The sequence below is a fragment of the Panulirus ornatus genome, chromosome 18 (assembly GCF_036320965.1).
Source record: "Panulirus ornatus isolate Po-2019 chromosome 18, ASM3632096v1, whole genome shotgun sequence".
NCBI classification, from domain to species: domain Eukaryota; kingdom Metazoa; phylum Arthropoda; class Malacostraca; order Decapoda; family Palinuridae; genus Panulirus; species Panulirus ornatus.
Window position 1 is genome coordinate 37341853 of NC_092241.1, and position 25121 is coordinate 37366973.

Here is a 25121-nt window from a genome sequence, read left to right on the forward strand (position 1 = left end):
CCTTGTGGCCATCAGTTCATTCTCACTACATACACATCGACGTGCGTTCGTCGGTTTCCTATGCACGTCAATTAGATACACACACACACACACACACACACACGCACGCACACACACACACACACACACACACACACACACACACACACACACACACATGGGTATGTTTGAAGGAATAGTGGTTCCAACTATGTTATATGGTTGCGAGGCGTGGGCTATAGATAGAGTTGTGCGGAGGAGGGTTGATGTACTGGAAATGAGGGGTTTGAGGGCAATATGTGGTGTGAGGTGATTTGATCGAGTAAGTAATGAAAGGGTAAAAGAGGTGTGTGGTAATAAAAAGAGTGTGGTTGAGAGAGCAGAAGAGCGTATATTCAAATGGTTTGGTCACAAGGAGACAATGAGTGAGGAAAGGTTGACAAAGAGGATATATGTGTCAGAAGTGGAGGGAACGAGAAGTGGGAGACCAGATTGGAGGTGGAAGGATGGAGTGAAAAAGATTTTGAGCGATCGGGGCCTGAACATGCAAGAGGGTGAAAGGCGTGCAAGGAACAGAGTGAATTGGAACGATGTGGTGTACCGGGATCGACGTGCTGTCAATGGATTGAACCAGTGCATGTGAAGCGTCTGGGGTAAACCATGGAAAGTTTTGTGGCGCCTGGATGTTGAAAGGGAGCTGTGGTTTCGGTGCATTATACATGACAGCTTGAGACTGAGTGTAAATGAATGTGGCTCTTGTTGTCTTTTCCTAGCGCTACCTGGCGCGCGTGCGGGGGAGGGGGGTTATCATTTCATGTGTGGCTGGGTGGCGACTGGAATGAATAAAGGCAGCAAGTATGAATTATGTACATGTGTATACATGAATATGTCTGTATATATATATATATATATATATATATATATATATATATATATATATATATATATATATATATACGTTAAAATGTATAATTATATATATGTGCGTGTATGGACGTGTATGTATATACATGTGCATGTGGGGAGATTGGGCCATTCTTGTGCCTGTTTCCTTGCGCTACCTCGCTACCGCGGGAGACAGCGACAAAGTATAATAAAAAGGGAGAGAGAGAAAAAAAAATAATATATATATATATATATATATATATATATATATATATATATATATATATATATATATATATATATATATATATAAAAGTGGACGTTAAAGTGCGTGATGAAAGTATTCATATCTGACAACCGGTTCCCCCCATGTAAAATATTCCATCAATGATTCAGTGAGCCCCAAATATTTTGGTGGCTGCATAATTTCCGCTGTAATTATGTTCTCAAAGAAATAAAACTTTCGCATTAAACATCTAACGAAACATAAAGTATCTCGCGCAATATCTATTAAAGAATGTGTAGCTAAGAAAGATGTGGGTTAACGAACAGGTAATGAGAACGTGGTAGTGAGTTGGTTGGATGTTGATAAATAGGGAAAGAAAAAGTAATTCAGGTGGAAGGTGGTTAATGAATATGAAATGGAAAGTAAAATTAGAACGAAGGGAGATTAATGAGTAAAGAACGAGTTGGGGTTCTTTAAAATCACTGAGATGGAAATCTGATGATAGACGTGTCCTAGTTGAACGGTAATAGGTCAATAACTGAAGGCTGAAGGAAGAGAGGCCTGCGTTAGGTGAGCAGATATTGAAAACATGAAGGTACGTGGAAGGGGGTGAAATAAGAGTTCAAGAAACGTTTGTGATCTCCACAATTACGATATTCGCGTGTGAAGCGAGAAAGGTAATCTCAGGGCGATCTACTGTTGGTGGTGTGTTGAAGCGCTCATTAATATGCATCTGCATGTGAGTTATTTGGTCGTATATGAAATAATGGCATAAAACTGAACTTGGCTGTAAAATGTAACCAAGGTGTGGGCTTGCACCCATACGCAAACGCGGACGTCGAAGGGTAATAGAATGGTCTGTCCTCCACCTCGTAGAAGTGAACTGAAATGTGAAGTATGAGTGGAAGGAGACTGACGTTCAGGTACAGAGGATGGCTAAAGTAGAGTGGCCGGGAGTTGACAAGCAAAGAAAAAGTGGAGGTGGGGTGGCTGGAGGTAAATAACTGATTATGGGTGATGTAGAAGTGGGATAATTGAGAAAGCTGAAGAAGGATGGGTGGAGTGAAAGTCAAAAAAAAAAACAAAAAAGACTGCGTTGGTTAACGTAGGATCAGATCTGACGGAGAATAAACTCCAATCGGGTTTTGAGGATAAGGATTATTTTGAAGATGTGAATGAAAAGCTTACAAACAGCTCACGTAATGCAAGTTAATACTTCAACAAAATCTTAAAGTTTTATTGCTGAAAATTCATAAATATGTAGACGGCCAAAAATGGACGTATATAAGGGTATCTATCAGCAGATTTTCCGAAGAGCCTACGTGACAAAGTCGCCAAAGTCTTAGTGTATATCATTCAGGGACATCCATTAGGAAACCAATGGTTTACGAACCTCAAGAACAACGATGATTACTCGACAAAAGACGAACGATGTGGAGGTGACCGAACAATCGTTCTGATAACACGTCATTTCACTTGGGAGGATCTATGGGGGTGGTCGAGAATGGATGTCCGCCAAGGGAAGCTATAAAAGTGATAAACCTATGCCGGGGGAAACCGCTTAGTCGTGAGATATTAGTCTTTTAGGTCAACTCTGAGAAGACTTCGACAGCGCGAGCCGGACGAAGCTAAACGAGATCCCGGGGAAGAGCTCTGTTGACTGGAGCCAAGCAGGCTATACACGATCCAGGACACAGTGAGAGAAGGAGGTGATTCAAATAAGGGGTGGTGACTAGACGAAGAGGTCAGCAGGGTGCTCACTACCACTTACCTTTTTCTCAGTCTGTGCGGTGACGATGATGACTGAAAAAAAATAAGAGAAATAGGAGTTATGGCGGGAAGTTAAGTACTTGCGTAAATGAATACCAATTTTTGGATGAAGAAATGGTTGCCAGTTGTGACGCAAGAATGCAAACGATGATGAATGCAATAACCATACAAAACAAAGGATCACAGAATGGTAAAAAGAAAGACAAAGATGCTAGAAATCTCAAGGAGAGGTGGAAGTGTCATTAAGTATAACTGCAGGAGAATGACACAGACGAAGTTCGAATGCCTTGAGGTCCTGATACCTGAGGAGAGAAGATGGAGTGGAGTTTAGTTCTAGAATGGGGCCGACAAAAAAGGCTTTCACTAAGAAGAGGGTGTCGCTGACGAAGAGCATGAACCGAAACGGTGACTCTGACGGAGAGGGAAACTGATAAGTTAAAACACGCGAGATGCGAATGTAAAGGATGACTGAGGAAGTGCACTTAGATAAGACGATAAAGAGAGAAGTTATTCTGAAAAGCAATAAGGTAAAAAAGAAAGCTGATAAGGACGTCCACGAGAAGGAAAATATACTGGAATGAGCATCTACCCCGACGATACAGACTACCGAAGTACGTGATATTCAAGAAAGGATGGAAGGGAAACGTTTAGAAGGGAAGATACAAAGAAAACGAAGAAATTCAAGCAACAACAGACCATTCGGTCCTCTCGAGGCTGTTTGCGATAGTGGTAGATTTCAGTAACTCAGATTAGTAAGATAAAACTATGAAGGCATATAGATAATTCAGAGAGAATATACTGCAAATAATCATTGTGATTAAGGAGGCGCAAATAAATGTACGTCGTGGTCTTGAAGCGAAATGTTCATTATGTCCGCTCTTAAACGTATCTATAGCTCTGATTTCAACTAATCTGCTTGAAAAAATGTTCTATATGTTACGATACTGTTAAAGAAAAAGTACTTCGCCTCATTCGAGGTAAAACGTTTCCCCACGAGTTTGTATCCATAACTACGAATAAAACTGGACGAATCAAGTTTTAAGAATCTTGACAGATCAAGATAATCAATGCTTTTAATGATTTTCACTTTTTACTACCGTTTGATAAAACTGTTTTTATCGATATTAAGATTCATTCGTCACATTGAGCATAGTCCATCAATTTGTCTATGTCATTTTCAAACCGTACACGTTCAAGTTCCTTTGCAGATTTATTTCTTGGCTTTGTATTAGCAACTAATTTGGAGATCTTGCAATGCATCCCATTACCAATATCGTTAATATATATAAGAAAGAGAACCAGTCCCAAGACTCTTCCTTGTGGCACTCCACTTGTTTCGCATAACCGTTCTGAGGCTGGCACTACACTCCTTACCTCTAACCACTCTTTGCTTACTGCCAGTTTCCTGTCGACTGAAGTATAGCCCTACCAATGCCATGTAACTTATTTTTTTGCTAGAAACCTTTGATGAGGAACTTTATCGAAAGCTTTTTGAAAATCTATGTCGGTAACATCAACTGCTTTACTCTTGTCATACATGTTGATTATACCAAAAGATAAATAAAACAGCTTTGTCAATGAGCGATTTCGTCTAAAACCATCGTTTATTAAGTGGTGGTTCTCTAAATGGTTTGCAATGCTCTCTCGAATAATGGTTTCCAAAAGTTTTCCAACTACAGACGTTAAGCTAATAAGAAGATGATTTCCTCGCAGTGACTTATTACGTTTTTTGAACATCACTGTTCCTTTGGCAAACTTATATTCATCTGGCACTTTTCCCGTAGCAAGTGTCTTATTGAAAAAGGCAGTCAAGGCCTTAACTTTCTCATTCTTCGTCTCCTTCATTGTCATTCTCCTTCGCTGTTACTAGATAAAACTTATCAGGACCTGTTGTTTTATTTTTTCTAATTCCGTTTAATGCTGAAAGTATGTCTTCTGCTTTTACGTCCATTTGTTGATGGCTGTTTCCCTCACTTATTAATGAAACTAGATATGGGACATGGGTGTGTCTTCGACCGTAAATAAAGATGCAAAAAAAGTTATTCATGATTTTTGTCATGGATTAGTTCTCTAAACCAACTAGCCATTTTCTGTAATCAACGAACCTACTGAATGGGTAATGACTCTCTTACTTCTAACATAACTGTAAAACCGCGTACGGTTTCCATTGCAATTTTCAGCGATATACGCTTAATACTGACGCTTGTTTTTTTTAATATTTCTCTATGCAATTCTTCATAACTTTCTCTATCGTGTTGGTTACTGGATTCTTAGTTTCTTATGAGCTACTTCATTAGACAACAGGTAATTTTCCATCTGACTGTTCCACCACCATGGCTTCGTTTTATGAATAGACCTTTTACTACGCACAGGCATGTACGTTCTCTCTATTGCTCTGAAGGTTTTACTGAAGCTTTTCCAAGCTACGTTCATGTCATTTTCATTGACCATATCATCCCAAGTTTGCTTGTCAAGAGCAATGCGAAGCTCATTCAAATTTGCAAGTTTGAAATCGGGTAATTTTTTTTTCGCGAACATCATGTTGACCAACATTACATGCAAGGTTGACAGCTACCTTAAAAATACTTTGTCGGTGATCACTTGTACCAAACATTTTTCCACCTTCAACATCATTGACGAGATCCTCATTTGTTGTTAGAACTAAGTCTGTTATATTCTCATGAACAGGTTTCTCGACTCATTGGATTCGGGCGCTAACAACCAATTTAGGTATAGTCCGCGTGGGCCCGGAGCTACAGGAAAGGGATTCAGCCACATTTAGATACCGGTGTGTTAAAACCTCATACTATGACAGAATCTTGTTCATTGATCATAAAATCTTTTTTCTCCCTCTGGTGTCTATGCTAGGAGGCCTATAAACTAGCCCTGCTGTGATTTTCTAAACGAATTTTATCTCTAATTTCTACAAATATGTAGTCGACATTCTCAACGGCTTTAATATTTCTCTCTACGGACTTGAATGGATCAGTACTTACAAGAGCCCTGCTGGAGTAGTTTGCGAAAATCAAGTACAAAGGCGTAAAACCAAGAGGGACGGAGAGAATGGAATCGCAGGCCTTGTTGTTAGGTACAGCACTCTCTGACGAATGGAAGAAGAGGGGGGAAAAGGGCAACTGGAGGCTCATGACTAGATAATGAGAGGGTGTAGATGGAACGCCCACAGGCTAATGAAAACATATAAATCAGATGGAGGTGGGGGCGTCTAGACATTAATGAGGGATGTAAAGAATATGTTAGGATTGGCTGGTATGAGTTATGGTACAGTGTACTGTGAAAACGTGGGGGGAGATGGTCGAGGATATGATACGGTAAGGTTTAACTGATCGAGATGAGAGGATTACAGGTTGATAATAGCACCATGAGAGGATAAAGCTGGAGCTGTTGGAGTGTAATGAGAAGGTAATGACATTAATAACCTGGTTAGCAGAAGCTCGACATGGGGTGTGTGAAGATTATTGAAATGTATTGAAATGAGGGAAGTTGATAGCAGAGGTTGCATAAGAATAACTATACAAGGAAGGATATAGAACATACAGATGTGATGGACAGATCAAACACCATTTTGATGGTATGGCTAAAGAGTAACCAGCACGTAATGAGAAGGTGGAGGAGGAAATGCTGGACTCACTATTCACTTCAAAATGATATAATGATATAAAATAACAACATAGAGATAAATGAAAGACGTAGTACAAAACGTCTATTGTACAGTAGAGCTACAGAGCATTAGAATAACATAACCTGTGGTACTGTCAAGACCATGACTAACGCTGAACTGAATCTTGACAAAACAAACAACAGAATGATAAGCTTCTTCAAGAATCACATTATAAGGACATAATTAAACTTCTTTAGATTACAAGCTAACCAACTTTCCTAGAATATCTGGCGTCATAGAATTAAAATACCTTTTAAGTTCATCTTTTCAATAGAATTCCCCCTTCCAGTATCTTCTTTCTACACAGAATGGTTAAACTAAGGGTCGTCTGTCACAGTATCTCTATGAATATAAATTACGAGTTGAAAACCTACACCGAAAATGACTTCATCCCTACCATAAGTTTTATTCATAAGGACTAATTCTATTCTACATAGGATAGGTGGTGCTGAAATAGCTTCCTTCCTGATAATGTTTCCAATATTCCATTACGAGTAAACATCAAGGTGATGAACAACCGTTTAATGTGATAATACCAAAGCCTCTCGTCTTTTGTTGATCAGCTTCTTCTTGAATTACATTACATGCAGGACTATAGGCCTCTCGTAACATGGTGTCTGGCTCATCGTAAAATTACAACAGGTGATGGTACTGAAGCCTCTTGTAAATTTTCTCGTTAGGTCTTTGGGAAATCAGTTTTCATTTCTTTTGTATTTAAGATTTTTTTTGCTTCCTTAAACTGTCATCCAAAGAAAGCTTATATGCATTCTGATGTCACCCACGCTGCCTCTGGAGAAGGAAAGAACTATTCCCGTAGTAATCATACTCAGCAGTTTGATTACTGCAAGGAGCATAAGAGAAATTAACAATACTTATCATACTTGTGATTATGTTCGAGAATAGTGAGGGCTTGGGAGGAGGGACACAGAGAGGTTACGACGAAGGATGAAGGATAGTAGCATACATACTGGCACAGGTGAGGTTAAGAGGATGAAGGATAGTGACATACAGACTGACATCTTGATTTAGAGAATGCGAAAGCGCCTCATATCAATATGTTTATACTTGAGTAATGATGATAAGAACTTGTTCATTAAACGGGAAGAAAATATTCAGTGAGCATACAGCTTGTTTGACACGAGGGTTAATTGTCCTTGCTATGGTGCACGCTGGTGTGTGTTTGAGGACTAAGTTCATAATGAGAGTTACCGTAAAAAAAGCATGTTGACATGAGCTTGTGAGGGGAGTCTCATGACTCATCTGTTTACTGAGAAAAAAAAATCATTTAACTGTCATAAAATCAACATTTCATACCCAGACAACTTCTGACTCTTTTCAAGCTTATGGATTATATATGAGATCGAACTACTGGATTTTTGAGTGCAAGTTATCCCTGATTACCCTCATTATATAGAAGTTTTTTGGTTCTGTCGTGGATCGTATTTCTTCCTGATTTACCGACATGTTTTTCTTTTTGCGGATACAAATCTGTATTCCGCAATTCCTCAAATTTTTCCTCCACACTGCATCAACTGGGGCTTGGTCAGCCGTCATCTGCTACATACCCCCAACCCTTCACCCCTTCCACTTTCTCGAGCGGAGAATCTACGCTCTTTGGTAAACTTGTTCATTATTAGCTATACACTGCCGAGAGACGTATGTATATATATATATATATATATATATATATATATATATATATATATATATATATATATATTTTTTTTTTTTTTTCTTTTTTTGCTTTGTCGCTGTCTCCTGCGTTTGCGAGGTAGCGCAAGGAAACAGACGAAAGAAATGGCCCAACCCACCCCCATACACATGTATATACATACGTCCACACACGCAAATATACATACCTACACAGCTTTCCATGGTTTACCCCAGACGCTTCACATGCCTTGATTCAATCCACTGACAGCCCGTCAACCCCGGTATACCACATCGCTCCAATTCACTCTATTCCTTGCCCTCCTTTCACCCTCCTGCATGTTCAGGCCCCGATCACACAAAATCTTTTTCACTCCATCTTTCCACCTCCAATTTGGTCTCCCTCTTCTCCTCGTTCCCTCCACCTCCGACACATATATTCTCTTGGTCAATCTTTCCTCACTCATTCTCTCCATGTGCCCGAACCATTTCAAAGCACCCTCTTCTGCTCTCTCAACCACGCTCTTTTTATTTCCACATATCTCTCTTACCCTTACGTTACTTACTCGATCAAACCACCTCACACCACACATTGTCCTCAAACATCTCATCTCCAGCACATCCATCCTCCTGCGCACAACTCTATCCATAGCCCACGCCTCGCAACCATACAACATTGTTGGAACCACTATTCCTTCAAACATACCCATTTTTGCTTTCCGAGATAATGTTCTCGACTTCCACACATTCTTCAAGGCTCCTAGAATTTTCGCCCCCTCCCCCACCCTATGATCCACTTCCGCTTCCATGGTTCCATCCGCTGCCAGATCCACTCCCAGATATCTAAAACACTTCACTTCCTCCAGTTTTTCTCCATTCAAACTTACCTCCCAATTGACTTGACCCTCAACCCTACTGTACCTAATAACCTTGCTCTTATTCACATTTACTCTTAACTTTCTTCTTTCACACACTTTACCAAACTCAGTCACCAGCTTCTGCAGTTTCTCACATGAATCAGCCACCAGCGCTGTATCATCAGCGAACAACAACTGACTCACTTCCCAAAAGAAGGGACAGAGAAGGGGGCCCTTTGAGGATATTCCCTCAAAGGTCCAGTCCTTTGTTCTTAACGCAACCTCGCTAATGCGGGAAATGGCGAATAGTATGAAAGAAAGATATATATATAGTACAGAATGGAAAAAGGTGAGAACAATGGAAGTAAGGGGAGTGGGGGAGGAGTGGGATGTATTTAGGGAATCAGTGATGAATTGCGCAAAAGATGCTTGTGGCATGAGAAGCGTGGGAGGTGGGTTGATTAGAAAGGGTAGTGAGTGGTGGGATGAAGAAGTAAAATTATTAGTGAAAGAGAAGAGAGAGGCATTTGGACGATTTTTGCAGGGAAAAAATGCAATTGAGTGGGAGATGTATAAAAGAAAGAGACAGGAGGTCAAGAGAAAGGTGCAAGAGGTGAAAAAGAGGGCAAATGAGAGTTGGGGTGAGAGAGTATCATTAAATTTTAGAGAGAATAAAAAGATGTTCTGGAAGGAGGTAAATAAAGTGCGTAAGACAAGGGAGCAAATGTGAACTTCAGTGAAGGGCGCAAATGGGGAGGTGATAACAAGTAGTGGTGATGTGAGGAGATGGAGTGAGTATTTTGAAGGTTTGTTGAATGTGTTTGATGATAGAGTGGCAGATATAGGGTGTTTTGGTCGAGGTGGTGTGCAAAGTGAGAGGGTGAGGGAAAATGATTTGGTAAACAGAGAAGAGGTAGTAAAAGCTTTGCGGAAGATGAAAGCCGGCAAGGCAGCAGGTTTGGATGGTACTGCAGTGGAATTTATTAAAAAAGGGGGTGACTGTATTGTTGACTGGTTGGTAAGGTTATTTAATGTATGTATGACTCATGGTGAGGTGCCTGAGGATTGGCGGAATGCGTGCATAGTGCCATTGTACAAAGGCAAAGGGGATAAGAGTGAGTGCTCAAATTACAGAGGTATAAGTTTGTTGAGTATTCCTGGTAAATAATATGGGAGGGTATTGATTGAGAGGGTGAGGGCATGTACAGAGCATCAGATTGGGGAAGAGCAGTGTGGTTTCAGAAGTGGTAGAGGATGTGTGGATCAGGTGTTTGCTTTGAAGAATGTATGTGAGAAATACTTAGAAAAGCAAATGGATTTGTATGTAGCATTTATGGATCTGGAGAAGGCATATGATAGAGTTGATAGAGATGCTCTGTGGAAGGTATTAAGAATATATGGTGTGGGAGGCAAGTTGTTAGAAGCAGTGAAAAGTTTTTATCGAGGATGTAAGGCATGTGTACGTGTAGGAAGAGAGGAAAGTGATTGGTTCTCAGTGAATGTAGGTTTGCGGCAGGGGTGTGTGATGTCTCCATGGTTGTTTAATTTGTTTATGGATGGGGTTTTAGGGAGGTGAATGCAAGAGTTTTGGAAAGAGGGGCAAGTATGAAGTCTGTTGTGGATGAGAGAGCTTGGGAAATGAGTCAGTTGTTGTTCGCTGATGACACAGCGCTGGTGGCTGATTCATGTGAGAAACTGCAGAAGCTGGTGACTGAGTTTGGTAAAGTGTGTGAAAGAAGAAAGTTAAGAGTAAATGTGAATAAGAGCAAGGTTATTAGGTACAGTAGGGTTGAGGGCCAAGTCAATTGGGATGTAAGTTTGAATGGAGAAAAACTGGAGGAAGTAAAGTGTTTTAGATATCTGGGAGTGGATCTGGCAGCGGATGGAACCATGGAAGTGGAAGTGAATCATAGGGTGGGGGAGGGGGCGAAAATCCTGGGAGCCTTGAAGAATGTGTGGAAGTCGAGAACATTATCTCGGAAAGCAAAAATGGGTATGTTTGAAGGAATAGTGGTTCCAACAATGTTGTATGGTTGCGAGGCGTGGGCTATGGATAGAGTTGTGCGCAGGAGGGTGGATGTGCTGGAGACGAGATGTTTGAGGACAATGTGTGGTGTGAGGTGGTTTATCGAGTAAGTAATGTAAGGGTAAGAGAGATGTGTGGAAATAAAAAGAGCGTGGTTGAGAGAGCAGAGGAGGGTGTTTTGAAATGGTTTGGGCACATGGAGAGAATGAGTGAGGAAAGATTGACCAAGAGGATATATGTGTCGGAGGTGGAGGGAACGAGGAGAAGTGGGAGACCAAATTGGAGGTGGAAAGATGGAGTGAAAAAGATTTTGTGTGATCGGGGCCTGAACATGCAGGAGGGTGAAAGGCGGGCAAGGAATAGAGTGAATTGGATCGACGTGGTATACCGGGGTTGACGTGCTGTCAGTGGATTGAATCAGGGCATGTGAAGCGTCTGGGGTAAACCATGGAAAGTTGTGTGGGGCCTGGATGTGGAAAGGGAGCTGTGGTTTCGGGCATTATTGCATGACAGCTAGAGACTGAGTGTGAAAATATATATATATATATATATATATATATATATATATATATATATATATATATATATATATATATATATTTATTTATTTTGCTTTGTCGCTGTCTCCGCGTTTGCGAGGTAGCGCAAGGAAACAGACGAAAGAAATGGCCCAACCCACCCCATACACAATGTATATACATACACGTCCACACACGCAAATATACATACCTATACATCTCAATGTACACATATATATACGCATACAGACACATACATGTATACCCATGCACACAATTCACACTGTCTGCCTTTATTCATTCCCATCGCCACCTCGCCACACATGGAATACCATCCCCCTCCCCCCTCATGTGTGCGAGGTAGCGCTAGGAAAAGACAACAAAGGCCCCATTCGTTCACGCTCAGTCTCTAGCTGTCATGTAATAATAAATCACACCTCCCTTTCCACATCCAGGTCCCACACACTTTCCATGGTTTACCCCAGACGCTTCACATGGCCTGGTTCAATCCATTGACAGCACGTCGACCCTGGTATACCACATCGTTCCAATTCACTCTATTCCTTGCCCGCCTTTCACCATCCTGCATGTTCAGGCCCCGATCACTCAAAATCTTTTTCACTCCATCTTTCCTCCTCCAATTAAGTCTCCCACTTCTCCTCGTTCCCTCCACCTCTGACACATATATCCTCTTTGTCAATCTTACCCCATTCATTCTCTCCATGTGCCCAAACCATTTCAAAACACCCTCTTCTGCTCTCTCAACCACACTCTTTTTATTTCCACACATCTCTCTCACCCTTACATTACTTACTCGATCAAACCACCTCACACCACATATTGTCCTCAAACATCTCATTTCCAGCACATCCACCCTCCTGCGCACGACTCTATCCATAGCCCACGCCTCGCAACCATACAACATTGTTGGAGCCACTATTCCTTCAAACATACCCATTTTTGCTTTCCGAGATAATGTTCTCGACTTCCAAACATTCTTCAAGGCTCCTAGAATTTTCGCCCCCTCCCCCACCCTATGATTCACTTCCGCTTCCATGGTTCCATCCGCTGCCAGATCCACTCCCAAATATCTAAAACACTTTACTTCCTCCAGTTTTTCTCCATTCAAACTTACCTCCCAATTGACTTGATCCTCAACCCTACTGTACCTAATAACCTTGCTCTTATTCACATTTACTCTTAACTTTCTTCTTTCACACACTTTACCAAACTCAGTCACCAGCTTCTGCAGTTTCTCACACGAATCAGCCACCAGCGCTGTATCATCAGCGAACAACAAATCACTCACTTCCCAAGCCCTCTCATCCACATCAGACTGCATACTTGTTCCTCTCTCCAAAACTCTTGCATCCACCTCCCTAACAACCCCATCCATAAACAAATAAAACAACCATGAAGACTTTACGCACCCCTGACGCAAACCTACATTCACTGGGAACTAATCACTTTCTTCTCTTCCTACTCGTACACATGCCTTACATCCTGGGTAAAGACTTTTCACCGCTTCTAGCAGCTTACCTCCCACACCATATACTCTTAAAACCCTTTACAAAATATCTCTATCAACCCTATCATATGCCATAAATGCTACATCCAAATCCATCTGTTTTTCTAAATATTACTCACATACATTCTTCAAAGCAAACACCTGATCGACACATCCTCTACCATTGCTCTTCCCCAATCTGATGCTCTGTACATGCTTTCACCCTCTCAATCAATACCCTCCCATATAATTTCCCAGGAATACTCAACAAACTTATGCCTCTGTAATTCTAACACTCACCTTTATCCCCTTTGCCTTTGTACAATGGCACTATGCATGCATTCCGCCAATCCTCAGGCACTTCACCATGAGCCATACATACACTGAATATCCTCACCAACCAATCAACAAAACAGTCACCCCATTCTCTAATAAAATCCACCGCAATACCAGATTCAGACATTGGGGTAAATACTTTTGTGATGGTCTGGTACGTTATCCCGGACGCGGAGTTGATATGGATTTCTTGGAAGAGTTGAAGTTCCCTAGAGAGTAGTGAGGCTGGAGGAAAACACCTTGTGAAGAGGTTCCCACTCGGCTGACACTAGATAAGACAACAGCTGAGTTTCTAGGAAAGGTAGTGGAACCTGAGGACTTTACTAACTCAACTTAACCAAGAACTTAAAAATTTTGGAGTGATATTCCTTGCCTGTATCACGGCGCCAACTACGTGATGGATATTACATATATATATATATATATATATATATATATATATATATATATATATATATATATATATATATATATATATAAAGAAAAACTTAAACGAAATTCTATATCTATCAATACATATATCTCTTCTCCGTGTGGTCTACCGGCCCCATTCCTTGTATCCGGAAACTCATAAAATTTTTCCGTAAAATTTGGCAGTGATAGCAGCCAGGACACACGTTATCACCGATGTCTTCCTTTTCTTCATATTCTTTATTCCAGCGGAGTTTATCTTCTAGAAGATATATATTTCCGTTGTGCAATACTTGTTGTCCATTACAGATACGGTAAATGATAAAACAAGTCACACATTACAAAACATCGCACTACAGAAATAGCAGAGAATGTGATAATACTGACATTCGGAAAAGAAAAAAAATCGATTAGTTCCTCCTTCTTGTACCTTGTACAAGGCACCTATCTGACGTGTACGTAATGCCTGAGAGATGTGGACCTCAAGCGGACGTAACTGATGATACGTTACGGCCTTGGCCACGGTCTTATCGTCAGAAACTAAGTGGCCATTTATCGTGTATAATGGACCAGTTGATTCGCTGAGGTCTTCCCTGTTTCTAAACCATCTGTGATTATCATTTTCTTTTGCTACTTTCTGAAATATACGTCTTGAGTCATCCTTTACTTTCGCATTCGCTTTCTTCTTTTTTTTTTTTCTTCAACGCAAATCTACGTAATTTATTCTTTCATACCGATATTTTTTTGCTATTTTCTCTGAGAAAACGCAATTGCAGTGTTCCACCATTTTGGATCAGTGTTAGAATATAACCGTCTGTTGTGTTTTGAAATACATATTTCCTCAATAACTTTGAATTTCTTACGAACCATTTTCCAGGCTATGTCTATATACGTTTTGTTTACACTCTCGTCCCAGTTTATCCTGGCAAGAGTAATGTGAACACAATTCACATCTGCTTGACTGAAAATTTGGTTTTCTTTCACTACTCTTTTGTTGACTAAAAGCCGTGGTTGGAAGTATTCATATACAACTTGTCACATCATTTTCATGAAGAATTTCCCCATTCACGACATGAAGTCTGATATATATTCATGCCATCAGGTAGGTTTCCCGGCAGGTTATCCGGGAATTAAAAACACCATCGAACTACCGCTTCCTTTCCTCCATGAAATAATTTCCACTAATCAGACATATACCAGCTCACACAAGACCCCGGGGCTTCAGAATTACGTAGCTATAACATATGTAGGAGGTTTTTGTAAAGGATTTTGCCAAAAGATTTACTAATATCTAGATAGATTATTATATATAGTTCTACCATAATCCATAGAAACTATACTGTACTTGAATTAATCTTGAGAATTTCTAAGATACAACCAATTAGATCTAAATTGATGTCGACGGTAGTGACCCAATTGATGTTTACGTTTATGCTATTGTATTTGATTCTGACGACTCGTAATCAAAATAAACTTCTGATGGTTCCCTGTTCTCTTTCTCTGCTCACTCTAAAGATCAACCCTTTGCCAGTATCCTTGAATTTCTGCCAACAAAATAAACTTCGTAAAAATAATGATCAAAGCTTCAACATTTAATCATGTACGTAATGAGGGCCCTACTGCCTTTGCGTCGTATTAATTGTGATTTAAGACATTTCAGCTGGCAATACTTTTAAGGAATCTAGTGACCACGACCTCACTCCTGTCATTTGAGAAATTAACATCAGATATTTCATGTGTAAATACTGAAGTAAAGAAATAATCGTTCAACGCGTTCGTCATATCTTGGTTATCATTTATCAAGGTATCACTTAACTATAGTGGCCCAGTCAGACTGGTTACTTCTCTTTTTTATATGTAAAAACTTGAACATTGTTCTTTGTGCCTTTTTCCACTTCCATTTATTTCTTCTTAATTGCTTCAGTAAAACCTTCAAAGCAGTAGAGGGAACATACGTGCCAATGCGTAGGAGACGGTCTATTTTCAAAACGAAATCAAGTTGATGGAGCACTGAACACATACAATCAACCACAAATGATAAGAAAAATATAACGGTAGGCGCTAATAAACCGTATTCAAAAATGAAAATGGCGAAAAATGAGATAGTTAAGACCTTGACTGCTCTTTTCAATATGATTGAATTTTGCCAGCGTAACACAAATAAATAAATGGCCGGAAATTATCGTGCAATTAGCTTAACCTCTATGACTGAAAAAACTATGGAAACCAATATAGAAGACAGAATTAGACGATCACCCTCGAATTACTTTTCTACGAATTCTCTCATATTTGACAATCTTTTTCTAATACGATTAACATGTATGAGGACAGTAAAGCAGGTGATGTCATCCATTTACATTTTCAAAAAGCATTCGATAAGGTTCCGTATCAAAGGTTACGAACGAAAATGAAATCAAACGGTACCGATGGGGCTATACCTCGGTGGATAGGAAATTGGTTAACTGACCGTAAACAAAGATTTGTGATTGATGGTCAAGACTTTTACCTGACCGTAAACAAAGATTTGGGATTGATGGTAAAGACTTTTAACTCACCGCAAACAAAGATTTGGGATTGATGGTCAAGACTTAAGTGGTTAGACGTAACAAGTGGAGTGCCACAAGGATCCGTCTTGGGACCGGTTCTCTCTCATATACATTAATGATACTCATAATGGGCTGCATTACAAGATATCCAAATTTGCTGAAAATGAATCTACAAATGACCTTGAACGTTTACACCTGCAAACAGACATCAACAAACTGGAGAACTGGGCTCAAAGGTAGCAAATGAATTTTGATACTGGTAAGTGCAAATTTTCACAGGCGGGTAGCAAAAACAAAATGGCAAGCTACAGTATGAATTCTTTTGAACTGCAGATGTTAAAGGAGGAAAAAACTTGGGCTTGATAATCTCTGGTGACCTAAAACCAGTTAAGTAATGCACAGATGCAGTGAAAAGACAGATCAAATTCTTAGTTTCACAGTTAAGGCCTTCGAATTCAAGTCCAGCAAAATCATCCTTAGCCTTTACAACTTAGTGGTTGGTCCGTGTCTTGAATATTGTATTCAGGTTTTGGTCAACCAACAGAAGAAAAGAAATATGGAGAGAGTGCAGCGTCAAGCTATCAAAATGATTCCCAGGATGAGAAACAAATCCCACGAGAGCAGTTTAAGCGACTTGAATCGATTTAGCTTAGAAAAAGAGGCTTAGAGATTATCTCATAGAAGGATTCGAAATCATCAAAGGATTTGATGATCTTGTATCCTTTACTCGCAGTAACAGATATGAACTCATGGACAAACGTTTTAACTGGAATGAGGCAAAGGACTTTTTCCTCAACAGTACTGTTTGCATATAGGGTGATTTGCCATCTAGAATGGTTGACAGCAGAACTATTGATACGTTCAAGAACACACTTGAAAAATATTTCGCTTCATGTCCACGACTTACACATTATTTGCGCTTCCTTTAGTCATTGACAATTTGCAGGTTATTCTATTTGAAGTAACTATATGCCTTTTAACATTTGTCACACTGATCAGTGAGTTTCTGACATCTTCAACTATCACAAACAACCTCGGAAGGACCACTGGTCTGTTGCTGTTTGAATTCACATGTATCCCTATGTATCTTAATATTCCTTTGATGAAGTCCACGCTCTAACATGAGGTGCATCCAACCATTCTCTTGATGAAGGACGGAACCCACTAATGTCAGTGGAACAACACTGCCTCATATCCAGAACGTGACTTTCACATGTGAAGCCGAACTTCTCATTGTTGTCTGACTTACAACATCCCATCTCTTACGTTGTGGGGGGCCAGCTCAGAGAGTTGCCTAAATCATACTAAAGTCTTTTCTGGCCATAGCAAGACGAACTTTTATGAAAATCTTTATTCGTGGTGTGCAAGGAGTGCAGCACTTAAAAGAAAAATGAGAATGATTCATTTCCAACGAAACAACCAAACAGTGATTTGAAATTAACCGTTCATAAAGCCTGCAGGTCATAATCAGAAGTTATACTGCACTCATACGCATTTCTAATTTATATGATGAAGAAGTAGCCGCAATCATTCTTCCTTTACGTGACCTTATATGACACTGAGTAGCCCGTTCTGACGTACGCTGTGAAATTTTACCTCAGGGTTTTTTACAAGAAAGCCAGACAAAGGATGTCCTTAAACGCAGCAACATTTCGAGATGTAACCTTCTGCCAGCAATGCTAGATCCATTATGCGGGGTATGATCAGTGTGATACAATCTACGAACTTGTATCAATCTCGTATGATGATCATCATGCAACGACGACCATATCAACAATTCACCAAGAATGTGTACCACTGTAACGTGTACTGTACGGAAGAGGTTCCTAGTTCCTCAACATGTAAGACGTCACATATTATTTTTCATGCTTTGAAATTTCCAATATCTCAAGGGAAGGGTAAACGCTGAGCCTCTTTGATCTCATATATCTTAAAAGGTTTTCATGACGTTCGAAAAACATGGAACAAAAAGCTCTGATGCGAGACTTGAGAAAAAAAATATTGAATCTCCTATATTATGTTAAATCTTATTCTCAGTTTCCATTTATAGTTGCTGTAAATATGATTATTCTTTTAGATCTCACTTGTGACAATTAATTTAGATATCTATATGGAGATCGAAACAGCTGCTTACTTTGGGTAGATAAGAAAGGTGCTTGAACTGACTTAACTATCTTGCGTGGTACTGACAATCGATTCACTTAAAGACAGGCGTTTTATCCTAAGTGAAGTGACACCAATTTTGTTTCCTCACACCAAAAACGACTGCAGCCAACTTAACTATTTATCAGGACAAGAAAAGGATATTTAAAGTGCTCCCTTTCAGATACGCATCTATTTCATTAAGGGGTAATGGTGTCCAACAAAAGAGACTAAGGAACTAAACTAAGTGACTATGTAATTAAAAATCTCAATGGTTTCAGAGCGACGACTATCTCATTTACTGAATAAAAAAATGGTCCCTACAAGTATGAGTACTGTTGAGTACTCTTGAATGTTACTTCAGAATTATATCAGCATCTGATACTGATTAATTTGATACTGAATAATTTGATACATATCAAGCTATCTGAGGTGTCAAGTTATTTGGGTGTTAATAGTGCTGGTCTGGGCTATTAGACTACCAGCGATTAGTGTGTTCTTCAGTAAACCTGATGATCAGCAAGACACACACACTTCCAGCCAAAAGACTCTGCTATGTATCACCTCACTCGCATTTGTCTTTTTTAAACACAGTGTTTCATTGACCTCTACTATACGTGAACATATACAGACACACACATTAACATTATCATCTCCATTATGAATACACCAGAGCCTCTCTCTAGGAAAAGTCGTGGTGTTACCCAGGACCTCATACTTCGTTGACGAGGTTCCTGGTGGTACAGCCTCACCAAAGGTATGACCTTTCACTTTATGACCTTACACTCGCGGGGATAACCTCGAGCAGACGGAGTCCGGTAACACTTACAGACTTATTCATGCACAAACATATTCTCTCAATTAAAATGATATTGCTTGTTACTGTATTAAAGTGTTTCTACATGGAACGTTATGGATTGATATGACTTGGAAAAAAATAAGTCTGCAGTACTTTATGTATCTAAAATGAAGGATTGATCACATAAAGACACGTGATTATGACGAAGAATTGATCACAAGAAGACAAGTGATTAAGATGACGGATTGATCACATAAAGGCAAGTGATTATGATGAAGGATTGACCACATAAAGACAAGTAATTAAAATGAAGGATTGATCACATAAAGGCAAGTGATTATGATGAAGGATTGATCACATAAAGACAAGTAATTAAAATGAAGGATTGATCACATAAAGGCAAGTGATTATGATGAAGGATTGATCATATAAAGCCAAGTGATGATGACGAAGGATTGATCACATGAAGACAAGTGATTAAGATGAAGGATTGATCACATAAAGACAAGTGATGATGACGAAGGATTGATCACATAAAGACAAGCGATTAAGATGAAGGATTGATCACATAAAGGCAAGTGATTATGATAAAGGATTGATCACATAAAGACAAGTGATGATGATGAAGGATTGATCACAAAGACAAGCTATTATGATGAAGGATTGATCACTTAAAGACAAGTTATCATGATGAAGGGTTGATCACATAAAGAAAAGTGATTAAGATGAAGGATTGATCACAATGAAGTATTGATCACATAAAGACAAGTTATTATGATGAAGGATTGATCACATAAAGACAAGTGATTAAGATGAAGGATTGATCGGTAAAGGGGTAGGGTGAAAGTGAGAGTTGAAGAAGATAGCGATGATGGCGAGGTAGGAAGACAGAAAGAATGTGAAGCGAAGAGGAGACTGAGAATGGTGAGAGAGATAGATGCTGAGTGTGACGCTAAGGAGAAAGTGACATTGGGGAAGCACGGGGGACACTGACGAGAAATGGTGACGAGGGCAGTGACAGTGAGAGGGGAAAAGGAGACGGTGGCAGTAAAACCGAGAGCAGAACAGTGTGGGGGGGAGAGAGAGAGAGAGAGAGAGAGAGAGAGAGAGAGAGAGAGAGAGAGAGAGAGAGAGAGAGAGAGAGAGAGAGAGAGAGAGAGTAGTGAGGGACGAGTGAGTGTGAGGTTAGGCAGTGATGCAGCGCCAAGTTTAGAGATGCCGGAACTCAGTCTGTTTGTTTTTACTGTCAAGTGGTCGACATGGAAGACCATCTTCAGGAATGAGTGGGGTTGCCTGGGCGGCGGGGCTCCAGTGCGCTCCGGTAGCACACACACTGCTTCCCTGAGGTTAGAAGGAGAGAATGACGGTGAGACGTGGGCGTGGGCGGGACACGGTGACTGAGATTGTAGGAGCGTAGTTAGAGGGAGAAATGAGGAGGACGGTAAGAGCGAACAGGTTAAGAAGACAGTGGAAAGTAGAGGTTAAGTGGCAAATAGAGGTTAAGAGGACAGTGGCAAGTAGAGGTTAAGTGGCAAAGAGAGGTTAAGAGGACAGTGGCAAGTATAGGTTAATAGAACAGTGGCAAGTAAAGGTTAAGTGGGAAATAGAGGTTAAGAGGACAGTGGCAATAAGAGGTTAAGTGGCAAATAGGGGTTAAGAGGACAGTGGCAATAAGATGTTAAGTGGCAAATAGAGGTTAAGAGGACAGTAGGAATAAACGGTTAAGTGGCAAAGAGAGGTTAAGAGGACAGTGGCAAATACAGGTTAAGAGGACAATGGCAAGTAGAGGTTAAGTGGGAAATAAAGGTTAAGAGGACAGTGGCAACAAGAGGTTAAGTGGCAAATAGAGGTTAAGAAGACAGTGGCAAGAAGCGGTTAAGTGACAAATACAGGTTAGGAGGACAATAATAAAGACAGGTTAAGAGGGATAGTGGCAGTAAAAGTAAAGTGGCAAACAGAGGTTAAAAGGACAGAGGCAATAAGAAATAGCAAGGATAATGACAACAAGCGTAGAGTAAGACAAAAATAGCATGAAGTGAGGAGAGTAATACCTACAAACAGAGAGATTAATACTTGTGTGTGATCATGGGACACTACGTCAGAGGTGAGGAGGAGAGATAGCAGTGAGATAACCGGAGGACAGACACAGTCATAGGTAAAGGATTATGTATCAGTCAGAGGGTACAGCAACGTAAGTAGTGAGGGGGTAGGAGGTTAGTAGCAGTGAGTGGGTAGGACGACAGTGGCAGTGAAGGGATGGGGGGACAGTGGCATTGTTGGGGTAGAAGGGCAGTTGCAGTGGGGAGATAGGATAAGAGCAGCAAATGGGTAGGAGGACAGTAGCAGTGTGGGGTAAGGGGACAGTAGCAGTGTGGGGTAAGAGGACAGTAGCAGTGTGGGGTAAGAGGACAGTAGCAGTGTGGGGTAAGAGGACAGTAGTAGTGTGGGGTAAGAAGACAGTAGCAGTGTGGGGTAAGAGGACAGTAGCAGTGTGGGGTAAGAGGACAGTAGCAGTGTCGGGTAAGAGGACAGTAGCAGTGTGGGGTAAGAGGACAGTAGCAGTGTGGGGTAAGAGGACAGTAGCAGTGTGGGGTAAGAGGACAGTAGCAGTGTGGGGTAAGAGGACAGTAGCAGTGTGGGGTAAGAGGACAGTAGCAGTGTGGGGTAAGAGGACAGTAGTAGTGTGGGGTAAGAGGACAGTAGTCGTGAGAGGGTAAAATGAGAGCAGTACTGGGAATGTGATGATGACAGTTACACTGAGGTCAGAAAGTGACGGGCTATAAGCTACAACCCTAGTGCCACTAGAACATTCTCTTGATTTACCTTTTTTTGGAGAGTGTGATCCTTTCATGGTGCTACCGGAAGAAAAAGATGAATAAGATACTAGCCTCAGTATTATATGAGTGAGAAAAATAGATCAGGTTTTGCATATTCTAACGATTCACAAAATTACACTGATCCTCATCATCCATGAAATATTTGCTCTAATCTCTCATTTACACGACATATCCAGCGAGAGAGTCATGAACAGTGGTTTACTGAAGACAAGAGGTAGCGAAAGTCTTGCATTAGATCACATACGGCAAGGAGACTGGAGGGATGGTATTGCAGTGGAATTTCTTTAAAAAAGGAGATGACTTTATTGCTAATGGGTTACTTAGGATTTTCAGTGTATGTATGGATCAAAGTGAGGTGCCCGAAGATTAATTAGAGAACAGTGCAACTGTATGAAGGCAAGGGAGACGCAAGCTAATGTTCAAACTACAGAGGTGTAAGTGTGCTGAGTGTACCTGTTAATTTGGATGGGAGTGTAGTGATAGAGAGGATGATGCAATGGACAGCGCATCGAACTGGGAAAGAATAACGTGATATCAGAAGTAGTAGAGGATGTGTTGATCAAGTGTGTGCTTTAAAGGATGTGTGTGAGAAAAACATAGAGAAACAAAACGATTTATAGCATTTATGGATCTGGAAAAAGCATAAGATAAGCTTGATAAAGGTGCCTTGTGGAAGGTCTCAAGAGTATATATTGTGGGGGGAAAGCTAACAGACACAACGAGAAGTTTTTTTATCAAGGGTGCAAGGCATGTGTACGAGCAGGAGAGAAGAGTGAATGGTTCCAAGTGAAAGCTGGTCTGTGGCAGGGGTGTCTGATGTTACCATGGCTGTTTAATTTGTTTAGTGATTGGATGATGAAGGAAGTAAATGGAAGGGTGTTTTAAAGAGGGGCGAGTACGTAGTCTCTAGGGTATGAAGGAGCATGGGAGAGGTGTCTCAGTCAATTGTTGTTTGCTGATGACTCAACACCGGTGACAGATTCGAGCGGGAAACTGCGGAAGCTGGTGACTGAGTTTGGAAGAGTGTGTGAAGGGATTAAGTTGTGAGTAAATATGGGTGAAAGGAAGGTAGTAGGTCTAACAAGGAAGAAGGACAGGTTAGCTGGGGTGTGAGTCTGAATGGAGAAAATATGGAGGAAGTTAAGTGCTTAAGATATCTGGAAGTGAGCATGACAGCGAGCACAACCATGGGTGTGGAAGTGAGTCATAGGGGAAAAGATTGTTATCTGGGAGAGCAAAGATGAGTATGAAGGTACAGTAATATCAACAATGCTGTATGGATGTGAGGCATAAGCTATAGATGAGGATGTGCGGAGGAGAGTGAATGTACAGGAAATGAAATGCCTAAGGATAATCTGTAGAATGAGGTGGTTTAATCGAAAGAGCAATAAAAGGGTAAAACAGTAAGGTTAAAAAAAAAGGAGTGGTTGAGAAAGCTGAAGAAGATGAGCAGAAATGGTTTGGACATCTTTAGAGAATGAGTGAGAAGTTAACAAAGAGGATGTATGTGTCAGAAGTGGAGGTAACGAGGATAAGGAGGACACCAAATGAGTGAATGGAGTGATAAGATGCTGTCAATGGACAGAGCTAGGTCAAGTGAAGCGTCTTGGGTAAGCCTTGGAAAAGTCTATGGGGCCTGGTAGTGGATAGGAGGCTGTGTTTTCGGTGCACTGCATATGACACCTAGAGAATGGATGTAAGCGAATGCGACCTTTCTTCGTCTGTTCCTGGCGCTACCTAGCTAACGCTGGACACGGCGATCAAATGAAAAAAAAATCTATTGAAGGATTAGGCCAATTCACAGAGTAAAAGGCAAGTATATGTTAGCCTGTCGTTGTTTCTGGTAGTGACCTCTTCATGAGAGAGAGAGAGAGAGAGAGAGAGAGAGAGAGAGAGAGAGAGAGAGAGAGAGAGAGAGAGAGAGAGAGAGAGAGAGAGAGAGAATAAAACCAATATATCTTCGAATAATTACCCTCTAGAAAGGCTTAGAGGCAAAGGAAAACCCCACTATTCAATCACGCGCGTCTCTCTCTCAGTGGAACAGGATTTAAGCTTCATGAGTCAACCAGGTATCTCCAACACTGCCTCTGGCTTCACCTGTGTCTTTAAGGTGCTCGCCTCTCCACTCCCTATCCCCCGAAACTGTACGAAAGCTAATATACTGAAAAAATATATAAACATCTGGGTAACGTTCATTTCATTAGGTAGTATAACAAAATGTTTCACGGTTTAATGTGAATCGTATGTAACCTCCTCGCTCACTGGGGTAGGAGGCAATTTCAAAGGTAAACATCAAGCAGTGTCCAGTGGTTGTTGACCACTAGAGAAAGCTACCAAGACGGAAAGCGTTGAGCAGTTTTGCCTGGGTGTTGACTACTCGAGAGGACAGCCCTAATGGGAAAGTTAGAGTGGTGTTGCCTTGGTATTTTCACTACTGAAGAAAGCTATCAAGGGAGTATTTGTTAAGCAGTCTTACCTGGGCATCATATCATCATTCGCCTCGTACAACACAATGGCTAATTCACTGTCACTTGCATGTCGGGCCTGTGTCCCTTCCCTTGTACACACATGCCACCACTTTGGAGAACACTGTGACCACACTAATCCTGCGTTCTCATTCTGGACTGGACTAACAACACTCGAGACACGGTGTGCCTGAGGAAGCTCTCCCTGGATTGATAATGAATGACAAACAAACGCTCATCCTACTAAGAAGATCTGTTCTTCATTCTGCTGGTGCACATAACGATGTTAAGTACTGATCAAAGGACAACATCACCTAAAGATCACACAGGACATCTATACATCAGATCATCTACCGCTTTAAGAGCGTGCTACCGATGTGATCACAAAGTGGATCTTCAGCGTGATATGGTACCCATTATATCACTAGATTCTTCCAGATATTGACATAAGCATCATGAGAAACACTGTCGTATTACATATCAGACCT

At 40.7% G+C, this 25121-nt stretch overlaps 1 protein-coding gene across 1 annotated transcript in view; it reads right to left on the reverse strand.

Annotated features, from left to right (window-relative positions):
- LOC139755030 (zwei Ig domain protein zig-8-like) overlaps positions 1-25121 on the reverse strand; it is a 756153-nt gene that overhangs the window by 297552 nt on the left and 433480 nt on the right. The window contains exon 3 of the mRNA XM_071672988.1: positions 2862-2893. The gene's annotated coding sequence lies outside the window, so the exon portion shown is untranslated. The remainder of the gene's footprint in view (positions 1-2861; positions 2894-25121) is intronic.